General features: G+C 39.4%; 1 protein-coding gene across 2 annotated transcripts in view; it reads left to right on the top strand.

The window, feature by feature from the left end:
* RASSF8 (Ras association domain family member 8) overlaps positions 1 to 14,044 on the top strand; it is a 95,350-nt gene that overhangs the window by 18,606 nt on the left and 62,700 nt on the right. The window contains exon 2 of one of the 2 annotated variants that reach the window (XM_081128148.1): positions 12,460 to 12,535. The exons of the other annotated variant lie outside the window; for it this stretch is intronic. The gene's annotated coding sequence lies outside the window, so the exon portion shown is untranslated. The remainder of the gene's footprint in view (positions 1 to 12,459; positions 12,536 to 14,044) is intronic. 2 annotated transcript variants of the gene reach the window in all.

Here is a 14,044-nt window from a genome sequence, read left to right as displayed (position 1 = left end):
ATGCTCATTTACAAGCTGCTGATTGCACCAAAGAACATCCATCCAGTAGGTAATGAGCAAAGTATGCCCAAAGCATTTGTCTTTTGTAACCACTTCTGAAGTATGGGCATCCTGCTTGAGCCCACTAGCTCCACCCTGGACAGTGCACCCCGTTACTATCAGAGTTATTGCTTAAGCTAAACAGCATCACAGAATGTCACAGGGTGGTTATGCTGAAATGACTCAAAAATAAATCACTGATATTGAAACACATCTAGGCTGTCGAGATATCTAGGGAAGTTACATTGCTATTTTTGATAAAATTGAGATGTGCTTGTTCCAGGTCTTAAGCATTTTACATGTATTAACTCATTTAAATCTCTCAACAACCTTGTAAAGTCTGTACTATTTTCAGGCCCCATTATACCTATACAAAAACAGAGGCACAGAATAATTTGCCTAAACTCACATGGGTAGGAAGAGTGGGGCAGAGCCAGGATTCTAACCCAGGGGTGGCTTGCCCACTATTGATTTTAACTATCATTCCATGCTGAAGCTTCACTGTAGAGGAGAGAGGTTGGGTACTGTGTTGGGTGATGGGGACAAGGATAGTCCCCACCCTTGAGGAATTTTTACAAGGCTAGTAGGGGAGATGAATCAATAGCACGTGTAGTTTTTGGTGCTGTATGGAAGTGTATAGCAGGTAGAGTCAGGGCACAGGAAGGCAGTGGCCAGTTTAGCTGTTGGAGGTGGGAGGGAGGAATCAGGAAAGGTCTCTTAAGGAAAGTGACCTCTTAAACTGAGATTCAGAGTGACAAAATTCAGAGTGGTGGTTTAAAAAAATATAGGTATGAGAAGCTGGATTTCATCAACTCTACTTCTGTTTTGATCAAATTTTCTAAGTACCTTTCCCCATGGTTAAAAATTGATTTAAGCAGATATAGCGGGTCTTTAACAGTCTCCAGTGGCTTTTTCCTATTTAATTTGCAAATGTGAACAGATTATTGTTGTTCCTATTTGTTTTGGCTAGGTGGAATGTGATGCTGTAATACTAATAATGTAATTACATGCAGCATTATATTTAGAGAAGGGAAACCAAAGACTTCCCTCACATACTCTATTTTAAGAAAAAGCACACATATATATATACAACAAAATGGGCAGTAATTTGGGCTTTAAAAACAGTCATTTAAAAAAATAAATGCTGTAACTTGTGGATGAAAAGGGGTACTGTAATAAATCATAAATTCCTAACCCGCCAGGTCATGGTGGGTAGTCATGCCCCAGGCCTATAACTTCTTTAGTGAAAGGTTTTGAGTAAGCCCTGTCCATTGTTCTTGTGCATCTAGGTTAACAAACCTTTGAAATGCCAGAAGTAATACCCTTGAAGGCCTAACCATCCTCTAGAGAGCACATAATCTTAACTATCCTATAATCCAACCTATGTGTAATCTTCCTTAAATTCCCTCCTTAATTCCAAATGCATAAAAGAGTCTGCAAACTGCCATTCTGTGGAGCATTTAAGATCTTGTTTTCCATCATTGTCTTCATTTTGGCTCAAATAAACTCATAAAAATTCTCTACAGGTTTGGACTTTCTTACATCAACACAATCTATTATGCCTCCTGTATAGGGTGGAAAAGACCCTTCCTCCATAATCATTTCTGTGCCTTTCATTGAAAGCACCTTATAAGAAATGAAATTGTTGCTTAAATGAGAACAGGGAAATCAGCAAGAGAATGCTGGAAATCTTACAGGCCCCTTCTCAGTGACTGCCTGCATGCTACAGATGCCCTCTCTCTATTAAGTTATGTGATATAGCTGAATTTATTATTTCTTGTGTATGTAATAGTTTTGTTACCCATTCTTTAAAAGCAAGAAAATTGTAACTTTTAAAAACTCAAAATAAATTCCATAAACAAAGTTACTATTATTATTATTGCACTAGCTCACTATTTGTTCTATGTTAGAGTTTGTTCAGACTTAAATAACTAAGTGGTTATAATATGTGTAGGGCTGTGCTAGGTCCTTTCACCCACATTTTCGTTTAACCTTCACAACTCTGCAAGGTAAATCTACTCATTTTATGAATGAGAAAAATAGGTTTGGAGAGAGTTGTTATTTTTTAACTTCAGAAAGTTAATAAGAACCCAGTGGGAAGAGCTAATTTCAGAGTATGAGGCCAACACTGGGAGAAAAAGAGATGAAGAGAGCAGAGCAAGTGAGCAAGAGGTGATACATTGGACAGATCAATCAGCCACAACCCCAGAGTCTCTGAGTATACAATGTCCTTGTCATGGGTATGTTTAGCCTTCCGTGTATATGGGGGTGTGTGTGCTTATTTACAAGTGCTTTATGACAGCGTTTGCAAACTCATTACAACAGTAGGGCAGATGGCACTGGGGTGAAGTGGGTTGGGTGTGAAGGATGAGTGGTTAGGAGTATGGCAAATTAGAGAGTACTTGACTCAGCTAAAGGGGCGGGCCCCACTCAGCTCCAGCTGATTCCCCTTAGGAAATGTGGGTGGACCAACTCCTGGGAAATCTTCAGGGGTTTTTTGTGTTTTGCTTTTTTCCAAAGAAGCCATATATCTGGATTTTTGGGGGTGATTTCCATCCTTTTAAAAACATCAAAAACCCTAGGTTGGCCAAACAAAACACTTGATAGTAGGTGGATTTGTGCTTCAAATTGTATCGCAGTGTCTCCCTATTAGCCCATGGGGATAGTATTAAGTTCTTAAGCTTGTGAGAGAGGATTTCTTGTTACCTAGCAGCCTCAGCCAGCTACTCCTGAGCAGTCATGGGCAGTAGTTACAAATGCCCTGATTTACATTTTTGCACAGAAGGAGATGCAGCTGTCAGACTGTTTTGACACTCTCCTTGCAAGAATAATTTACATTCAAGCTAATTTTTTTAAAAAAAATTTGTGAAATGAGATAATGCATTGAATTTTTATATAATTTAAAATCTATTAAAACTTTCATTTTAAAAATGAAGGATATCAAACTACCTGCTTTAACAAATTATATTAAACATAATATTTGGGGGTTATTGAAGGATATTACTAGCATATTATCCTGTAAATTTAGATATTGTCCAGTAGAAAATAGGCAGTGGATACTTTTTATGGTCAGTATAAGGAGACCCTGAGGCACTTGCTTTATCAAAAGAAAAAAGAGGTGTGTTGTTAGGGTGACACTTGTCCTGGTAACTGGATCAGTCCTGGTTCACTCCTGTTGTTCTGGCCTAATAATAGGACCTTTCCTCCTGGGTGATAAAGTACATGGTCATCCTATATAATGTTAATGTTGTTTTAGTTGCTGGTCCCTTTCTCATGGAGGTGGAATCAGGCAGGTATGCTGCATGACCTTGCTGCTGCTTGTAAAATTAATCGCCGAACAAAGGCTAAACCAGTCTTCACCTTAGAATGACTCTCAGCTTTTCCTAAAAGATCTCTGCTGTTGCAGTCAGGGTTTTCCTTGTCAGCAGCATATAAAGCATGATTGATTATTTCTATGTCATAGTTTTACAAGGCGTTCTCCTTGTGAACTTTAACCTACTCTTATGTCTGTATCAGATTTGATTTGTGGTATGTAAGGGAGGCATAGCAATCCCAACTTCAAGGATCCATACTATATTTTGGGTAAATACCAAGGAGCGCACTTGCTGGAAAGAGTATATTTAGTTTTGTAAGAAACTGGCAAACTGTTTTATTTTGCATTCCCACCAGCAGTGAATGAGATTTCCTGTTGTTCCACGGTCTCACCCACATTTGGTGGTGTTAGTGTTTTGGATTTTGGCCATTCTAATAGGTGTGTAGTATCTCCTTGTTTTTAATTTGCATTTCCCTCATGATATATGGTATAGAGCATCTTTTCATATGTTTGTTAGGCATTTTCAGATAAAAGTACTCTTTTTCATTGGGAAGGAAATGGTCTTATTTCCATCTTACAGATGTGGAATTTAGGGAGGGGATAGCTAAAGATTATATTTTGGGGAGAGAAGACCTTCCTGCCAGGACTGCAAGTTGTGATACAGCATGGCCGTGGAACAGCTCAGTAGTGTTACAGCTCAATTATGAAGCAGCACGGCTGTGAGGCGGCCTGCTCGGCTCCATCTGCTCCTGTGTGCGCTGCTCTGCCTTGCTCAGCACCTGTCTGCCCCCTCCACCTGCCCGCTTTTAGCAAGACTCCTTTCATGTTTCAGCGCCAGCTGGGGAAGTGCAGTCTTCTGTCTTCAGTGGAAAGGGAAATTATACTTCCAGAGGCTGAGGGGAGTTGGCTTATATAGAGAGAAGTCCCACCCAGGGCCCCTGGTTGGTCTGTCCTCATGCAAATGAGGACTCCAAATCCTCACAGTTTGGTCCTTAATGTCCTGATTGGTCACAATGGAGCTGCCCTGATTTGTCATTGAAGGTGCTGCTGGGGATATAGCTGCACGGCTCCAATTGGACAGGGAATGCCTCAGTCCTATTGGTTGAAATATAATTTCTGGAACTCCTTTCTAAGGGCTGGCTCGGATGGCAGGAACACAGTGCAGGCAGGCAGTTCAATGCAGGCTTTTCCCTGAAGTGTAACTTGTATGAGAGGCTGCTAGACTCTGTTTTTGTTGTTGTTTGTTTTTATTTTGAGCCCAGTTAGCCACCAGGAGCCCTTAGTGTAGGTATCTTCTTTCTCAGGGTCCACACATATGTAAACTGAACCACTGAAGCTCATGGGTTCCATGTGCCCTTTGGGGCCTGTGATGTGCAGGCCGCTGCCAGTTTCCACTTCATGCCAGGGCAGCTTGCCTCTTCTGTGAGCACCTCTGCTCACCACTCCTCTTAATGCAGTTCCTCTCTAAATTGTGCAAGTATTAGATGTCCATTGGCTTCTGTGTGTTTCCCATATTTCTGACTTATTCCCCTTTGGTTTGCTTTAATCATTTCCCTTTTTTATCCCCTCTTATTTATTCTTACACACTGGCCCTTACGTGTTTATGCCATTTTTCCTGTACCTGGGGGTCAGGAGTAGACTGTTTGTTGACTTTTAGAGCCATTACTAGGCAGTGAACTGGTATGAACTGGAATGTGGTATGAACTGACCGAAATCCACAATACATCATGTGAACTATTCAGTCTTGCCTCTTGGCTCTCTTTTGCTCAGCCAAACTGAACATTATTAACACAGCATTACATTCAACATCGTAATGTCTCAGCAAGGGAAAAGAGTACACCAAACTAAACAAAAAACTGGGTAATTCCAGAAATGATCTAAGGAGTTTCCTTCATTCAGGCACTAAGGCAGGAAATGATAAGGTTCCAGAAATATGTAAAGTATAATCTGCACCAGTGCCTAGCGTAAATAGTGTTTAAAGAAAAGGGTACTCTTTTCCTCAACTTAACGTAGCTTTATTGCTTATGCTTTTCTTTGAACTGAAATGAGGACATTTATTCAAGATTAACATACATTATGAAACAGCTCAATTTAGGAAATTAGATAATTGTTTAAAGCATACTTGAATGAGCCAACATACTATAGTAATTTTCAACTTCAGAAGCAGAAGATTCTTTACCCTCTCTATTTTTTCCCTTTTTTAATGTATGCTGAAATTTGCCTATCAACTCATGTTTTAAACAGAGAATGAAAATCATTGTCACTTGAAAGTAATTAGTGTTATTTTAAAAACGAATCCCTTTTGCACACTTGAACTTACTCTTCATTCTGGTAAGGTCTTTTTAACATTAGTTCTCTGAGACCATTAGGAAAAAAAATGGGGGAAATTTTAAAACATCCGTGCAGACAACCTTCCAGTCAGAGCCGCCAGGTCTTTACAGCAGTGTTGGGATTTTTCTTACTGTCTTGTAGCAATATTGAAACATGGTTAATTGACAGCAGGAAAGCAGGCTCATGAAATCTGATAAGCTGAGAAGAGGTTAACTAGAGCGATGTTTAGTATTTAGAAAAATTTCTAGGGTGAGTGGTGACCAAAATCAATATTTAGGATTTCATTTGTGTTAATACAAAAATACAACTTAAAGCCACAGGTTTGTTTTTTAATTAAATTTTTTTCTTTCATTTAAAAAATCATCCTCCTATCCCCCAATAAATCCTTCCTTGTATGAGGAGAAGGAAAGGAGAAATTTGTATTAGCTACCTGTCTGCATTGCCATCTTGGGAAGTAGCATGTCAGATTCCTGCTTTATCTAGACCCTCCTCCTGGCCTTCCCTTCATCCTCAGTTACTGAGTGTGCCAAATTTGGTGCTAGGTGCTGGGACTGCAAACAAGAAATGAGACAGGATTCACTGGTACAGCAGGGGAATGGATCTAATATATAACACAAAACACTCGATTCCTCCAGAGAATCCTTTTATTGTGTTTAGAGAAACTATCTGTTGGACTATTTACGACTTTATCGATTTTATTACCTTTGTAGTTTACTTTATTTAAATTAAAAAACAGTTATCTTTTTGACGTTTTCCTGGTCTTAGAAAGCAGCTCTTCCAGGGGTGTACCTATCCTACCTAAATCCTTCTGCAGATGCACTGTGCCTCCAACAGAGCCTGTACTTTCCAAGCCACAGTAAAGACAGCTTTATAATGTCTCCTTTGCAGAAGGAACCTACTTCCTTTTCTATTCCTCAGGTCTTTTTCCCTCCCAACATTACCATCAATTCAATGTTTTCTCTTTAAACTTTGGCCCAGCCATGTGTTCTTTCTTAACCACTGGACCACACCAAAGATCACACTATTCCTTTCTCAGTGCTTGCTTGATGTCCTAATGTCCTATTTGTCTCATGTGTGTTCTGTAGAGAAACACAGCTTCTATTAATATGTTTATGTTTGTTCTTTAATCTATATGTACTTAATAGTGGTTCTTTTGATTGACTCAAATTGGAGTAATTTTCAATAAAGACACCTAGATAATTTGATGAATATTGATCAAAACTCTGAAAACAGCTCCCTGGCGTATAGGATATTAAAGTGTTAGGTAGGGGAAGGAGACCCTATCCAAGTAATCAATGGATAACTTGTCTAGTAAAGTTTATTAAATGCATTTTTCAAACTGATCTAAACAAAAATGATTGCTTGGCTATTTAAAAATAATTGATCGTATTATTTGCTTGTCTTATCATTCTCCTTTGCTCTCCTGATTTCCTGCATGGCATTTAATTACAAATCATAAGACTAACAATGCATTTCAATTCCAATGGTTTATGGGTCAGTTTATTAGCCCAAAAGGGAAAGGTGCAGGAAAGAGTGTGGGTTATGTGAACTAACCAGGGATGGGAGTCTGGTAGACAAAAGCAAACACCTGAGTTCAAATCAGGGTTCCACCATTCGCTGGCCATGTGAACCTGGAAAGGTACCAGATCTTTCTGAAAACTTAGTTTCCTCATCTGCAAGATGAGTATTGTAGGATTTGCCTTCACAGGGCTGTGAACAGTGTCTGAGTTGTGCAGCGTGTTTCCTGGCATGCACTTACTGAGTGCCTGCTATTACTTCAAAGGCAGGAACTGGGTTCAGATCAGTCTTTCTGAACCCAGTCTTTCTAACTTCAGCTTTGCCATCTGTATACTAGGACTTTTAGCATTCATATAAAAAAGCTCAAAGTTTACAGCCACATGCCAATGCAAAGAGTTACTTCATGAAGGCTTCCATCAGGATAGGCGCTCAACTGTCGTTTTTCCTCTCTTTCGTGCTTACAAATGTGTATTTGGTATTATTATGAACAGGTGTTATCTGTGTCTCGTAAGTATTGCATAGTTAGTGGAAAGAAACCCGTATCTTATCTACCTTTATAATCCCTACTATATTTTAAATATAGTAAGGACTTGGTGAATGTTTATTATAGGAATAATTCTTTTTTATTCCTGTTGCCCTCTGCTTTGCAAACTGATATAGCTGATAACATCATAATGGATTGATTTCCACAGAACTTTTATTATTCTAACATTTCATAGGGAATATGTAAAACCTAAGATATTTTTCTTATTGGCATTTCATATTGCTTTTAGCAGAACTGAATTATATTCAGAGATATAGAATGTCTCTGAGTTTTGAGGTTAAAGAAGGAAAAACCCCTTGACTGTTCCTACTTCTTATTAGAAAAACTAAAAATTTAGGAGAATTTTATTTTATTTTATTATTTATTTATTTTTTAAAAAATATACCTTTATTGATTTGAGAGAGAGGAAAGGAGAGGGAGACAGAGAGATAGAAACATCAGTGATGAGAGAGTCATTGATAGAGCCCGCAACCTGGGCATGTGCCCTGACTGGGAATCGAACCCCGATCGCCTGGATCCTAGGTCGATGCTCAACCGCTGAGCCACGCCCGGCCGGGCTTAGGAGAATTTTAAATTTGCATAATATTCACGATTTTAATTTATTTTATTGATGCAAACAGATAATGCTTTTGAAAATGTACTGTAACATCTTATTTACAGTTGAATATTTATTTATAGTTGAATATTTGTATGGATTTTTTTCTTTTCAGTAAAAAAGATTGCGCTTTTTTAACTTTTGAACATCTCAGGGTCACAGAGTAGAGAGTAGCTGGCTTCTTCCAAAACCTTTAGACTTTTTCTTATATGACCTAAAAGATTTGAACAACCAGAGCAATAAGCTCTTTTCTGATTTCTACAGTAATGAAAATGTCAGTGTTGTCCATTGATTATCCATTCTGCTGGGCCTAATTTGAAAGAAGAGAATATACCACATCAGTAGTCATTAAGAGACATTAACAAGCAAATGAAAGGCCTGCATCCTTCACTTCATTTGTGAAAAAAAGGAAAAAAAGACACTACCTCTTGGAAACTGTAACTTACTTTGCTCTTGAGTTCTTAATCATTCTGTTTTGCTTATGTTCAGTGTATTAAAATTGCAATAACCTGTTACTGTGTTCATTTACATCAGTAACTTCTATTTGCATTCTTTAAACTAATTTAAGTAAAGACTTGGAGGAGGTGACAATAAATTCATTAGTTATCTGTTGCTGCATAACAAATTGCCTTGATCCTAGGGACTTAAAACTAAACATTTTTTATCTCACCTAGTTTATTTGCATCGGGAATCCAGGAATGCCCTAGGTGACTGGCTGTGGCTCAGGGTCTTTCATAAGGTTGCAGTCCAGATGTCATTCCAAATCATAAGTAGTCTATGGGAAGACTTGACTGGGGCTGGAAGATCTACTTCCGAGGTGGTTCGCTCACATGCCTGGCAGATTTGAACTGATTGTTGGCAGGGAGCCTCAGTTCCTTACCATGTGGACCTCCTCGTGGGGCTGCTGATACGTTCGTGTAACATGAGCAGTTGATCAAAGAGAGGAAGATGGAAGCTGCATTGCCTCTCATAACCTAGCCTGGAAGTCATATGTTATTTCCATGATATCCTACTGGCTATGCAAGTTAACTTCGCTCATTGTGGGAGGAGAATACACAATGGTATGAAGACCAGGAGGCCTGGGGATCTCTGGGGGCTGTCTTAGAGGCTGGCTACCAAAGTAGTAGAATGCCTTATCTTTAGCCCATATTTTGAAGTGTCCAGTGAATACTTTTAATTTTATCGGAAATATCGTAATATAATTATTGGAGTATAGAGGTTTCCAATTTTTACCCCTTCCGTTTACTCCAAATTTTGCATGTTGGTATATGCTCATTAATGATTCATTTCAACTGCTTATGTAACAGATATCTCTCTTCCAGACATGTGGCCATAGGAGAATTATATCTAGATAGAAGGAATCATTTAGCGCGACAAAGTTTTCACTGAACAACCCACTGCTATACTGTAAAACCCTGTGAATTCATTAAGCCTCTTATGTGCTGGGCAATGTGAATGCCGGTATCAGTAGCAAATGTCTCTGCCCTCAAGCAAAGGCAAACATGACAATGGAGATACATACTGGAAATGGCGAGCTCAGTTGTTTAAGATCATGGGCTCTGAAGTCCATTTGCCTGAGTTCAATTCCTGGTTCTCCTATTTAATAGCTGTATGACCTTGGACCAGTTATTTAACCTTTCTGTATATTTTTAAAAATATATATCTTTATTGATTTCAGAGAGAGGAAAGGAGAGAGAGAGAGAGAGGGAAACAGCAATGATGAGAGAGTCATTGATCGGCTGCCTCCTGCACGCCCCCAACTGGGGATCAAGCCCGCAACCCGGGCATGTGCCCTGACCGGAAATCGAACCCCGATTGCCTGCATCCTAGGTCAACGCTCAACCACTGAGCCACGCCCGGCCGGGCAACCTTTCTATTTTTTAGTTTTCTGACATTCTCTTATTACAACTTACCTACCTCATAGGCTTGTGAGGATTTAGGAAACAGTGCCAGTGAGTACTGTTAGCCAGTCTCTTGGATACACCTGGAATAATCAGTTTGGATAAGGGAAGGTTTGCAGGGAGTGTGAGATATTTGAGTTGACTCTTGGAGGATAAACTGGAGCTTGTTCAACACAAAAAATTGGTAAGGCCTGGCATGGGAGACAATTGAGGCCTCTCAGGAACTTGAGAGGTGAGGACACGTGTCCAACAGCCCGAGTCCCTCCCTTCTTGTCAGGTTCGGCATTTCCCACAGGCAGCCAAGCACATTCCCAGGATACCGGCAGGACTGGGACACTTCCCATCCCATCCTATCCCAAAGAGCCTTGACTCATCCAGAATTTTACAATTATAAAAATCTAAAAAGGAGAGATGTTAATGTCAGCATATATGTCAGTATCATTTTGAATTGTATATGAGGCAATAGATGTCATAACCTCCTTGGCCTTTAAGGGTCTGGCTCTGGTAGTAAGAACTTTATTTCATGGACAAAAGATGATTATGCCAATTTTAGAAACTCCTTGTCAACTGCCCACTTCCCACTTCCAAAAGATTTCCTTGAAAACAAAGCTAAAAAGAGAGGTGAGGCTTTAAAGAAGAAAAGATGGGTAGGAAAAGAGATTTTGATTTAACTAAATAAGAATCCCTTTGCCAAATAGGCTGGATTCCAGATAGTTTCCAGGCCCAAGGGTGGGAGTTAGGTGGTCAGTCTCTTTTGTGTCTTCTCACATGGTTCTGAACTCGCCACCCAGTCCTCTCTTCCAGCAGGGTTGCCCCTTCATTGCTTCTCCCATGACATCGCCCTCCGTGGACAGCCCCTTTTACTGAGCAGCACATGAGCCTCAAATGTGTCGTTCCTCTGGCTTATTTAGGAGATAAGTCAGTCCATTGAAGCCAGAAGGCTCTAACCCATCTAAGAGGATAAAACAGGAATTCTGTGATTTATCTAGTTGGCTTAAAGCCTTTTCATTTTCATTAGAAACAGTTTTAATGTGACTGCTAGTCTCTTTTTCTTGTAAAACTTGAGAGCATGCACTCTAGTGCACCTTTGCATTGCAGCTATAACACTATGTAAAAAATAATCCGGAAGTGAATGGCATTTTTATAAAAACTATTAAGTTATATGAAGTGTTAGTCCAGTTACCAGATTTGGGGACAATGTCTCCATTCACAGTTAGAGTAGCTGAGCAGGGAGAACCCAGGTATGGAAGGGGACACTTTGGTCTAACGTCTCCCTTCCTCAGTTGTGTGTGAAATTTATATATTTTCTGATAGCTTCCATCAGATTTGGGGTCCTCGAGCTCTTCTTACACTATTTCTTATTTGATATTTCATACTATTTCATAACTAAGAATTTGATTGTAACTTTTTTGGTGGCATTTTCTCTTCATAATAAAAGTACTTCAGTTTCTTGGTATATTAAAAATATGGTTGACGGAAGATGGTCTTGTTACTAAAGTAAACCCTTCTATAAATAAATGCAGAAACATCTGTTAAGAGCATAGTCTGAATGTAGCAGACATAAGAATTGCGTCAATTCTCGCCTTGTAGCCAAGATTTCTTTCCTAGGCTTTCTTTGTAACTAACGTCATGGCAGTTTCACATTCTCACAGCATTAGGCCATAGAGTGGTCAAAAAACTGGTGCCAAGTCACCTTCTTTCTTAGTTAGCCAGTGGTTGTAATTTGTACTCACCAAGGAAAAGTGCAGCGTGCTTTTGTTTTTATTTTTTAGCACCAAAAGCCTGAGCTCTCTCCTCCAGCTTCATTTTCAGGCCTTGACCTTAGGCAATTTTCCAAATGTCTAACTGTTAAACTGCTTTCAAGAAATTATTGTGGTATTGCAGGGAGCCTTGGTCAGGAGAAGAAGGCACGCAGTCTTTCCTAGAACACCATGGGCCCACCAAGTAACCTTTTTAAGAAACAACTGAAATTCCTTTTTCAAAGGCACAGAAATACTAATTGAAACCAAACCAAACAAACCCACTCCACAAGTACTGCAGCTCAAATGACTAAAGGGGAGGGTCAGAAAGGGGAGGAAGAAGTCTTCTTGGGAAAACTGTTTGAAGCCGAAAGCTTGTGTATTTTTACTCTTCAATGATTATACGTTGCAACGGGGTGATTTAGCATTTTTAAGATAAAAATTAGCCAGGCCTGTAAGAACACTGTGTACCCTTTCAGGTGCCTGTGCCTGGTGCTCTGCCCTTCCTCAGGACTACCTCACACTCTTCCTGCTTGAGGATCCCAGCGTGACAAGGTGAGTCTGTATATTTGTACTCCTTACTACATCCTAGAATATCACTTATGGGGACTTAAAAAAAATGTGTTTTTTTTTAAGTCCCTATAATGTGTTTTTAAAAACACTTTTTTTTTTAAAGTATGGGAGACTTTTATAGATTGTGTTCCCTATTGAACTCTTAAGAATCATCATTTGTAAGCCTTTTATTTAGGAAAGTGTCAGTGTGGTTAACAATGGTATCTTTTTTTAAAAAAAAAAGTTTTATTGATTTTTAATTTTTTTTAGAGAGCGAGGAAGGGAGAGGGAGAGAGAGATAGAAATATCCATGAGGGAATCACCTTTCGGCTGCTTCCTGCATGCCCCCTACTGGGGATGGAGCCCGAAAGTCCCTCCCCTCCCCCGACCAGGAATTGAACCTGCGACCTCTTGGTGCATGGGACAAGGCTCAATGCACTGAGCCACACTGGCTGGGCAACATTTTATCTTTTTGCCACTGTAATGTAAATCCTAGGTTCAAATTGGATTGACACTACTAGCATCATGAAACATACTTTGGGTTCCAAATTTGGAGTCTGAGGCAAAATTTTACAGATTGTATCACCACTCTAGGGCTCCCTGGACACTATTCTACTAATGCTTTAAATGGACAGACAGCCTCTTTTAAAGCAGACACTTACATATTTCTAAGTGAAAGGCTAGGTTTTGATAAGTCTGAAATATATCCTGTAGTTTGCACTTCCATCTCTTTAGTAGTGCCAAGAATTGGCTCCATTAAGTAAAGAGGGGCACAAAATCCCTTGAGGTGAGAATATCCCACTTGCTGTTTGTATGTTTGATGTGCATTATCTCTTACGTCTTGAACATTAGAGTGACTTATTGGTCCCAAGAGGGAAAATAATTTGACCTTGTTTGTAGTAAGTGAATTACTTATAAATAACTGTTCACATTTTACAGGTGAGTAAACTGTGTAAGGGCACCAGCCAGCGTGCTCTCTCATAAATTACTTATAGTCCCTCATTTGCAAGTTATGTGCTTGCATTTTTGCCTAGCTGATGAATTTCGAAGGTCTCACATACGTTAATTTCTCCCTGGAATAAAGAAGTATAACCGTAGAACCTTCCAGTAATTACTAGACTATGTGGAAGGAATGGATTCCTAAAAGCACTAGTCCACATTCTCCCTGGTTCAGTTGTTCTGTGGGCTCTGCTACATTGCTTGTGGATTAGGAAAAACCATGACTAGAAGGCCACATGTGTTGAGAGTAAATGATAGTCTTATTGTAATAAGGCAATTTTATTATGTCCCTGTGAGACCTGAAAATTCCTAGTTGGGCCCTGCTCCTTGTAACGTCGTACTGTTTGTAGTAGTCTCGAGGAAAAGCATAAGGAAAAAAAATGTCTTATGCAGCTAAACTGACTAAAGTTCTCTCCATGATTACACACTTAAATTTTAGTTTTAGCTTCCATTGCCAATAAAGCTGTTCCATAAACCTTTCTTTTATACATGAATTATTTCTGTTTAAGAGGA

This window comes from Miniopterus schreibersii, assembly GCF_964146895.1.
Source record: "Miniopterus schreibersii genome assembly, chromosome: 2".
In the NCBI taxonomy this organism is placed as follows: domain Eukaryota; kingdom Metazoa; phylum Chordata; class Mammalia; order Chiroptera; family Miniopteridae; genus Miniopterus; species Miniopterus schreibersii.
Note: the sequence above shows the minus strand (reverse complement) of the source record. Positions and strands in the feature narration are given on the sequence as shown.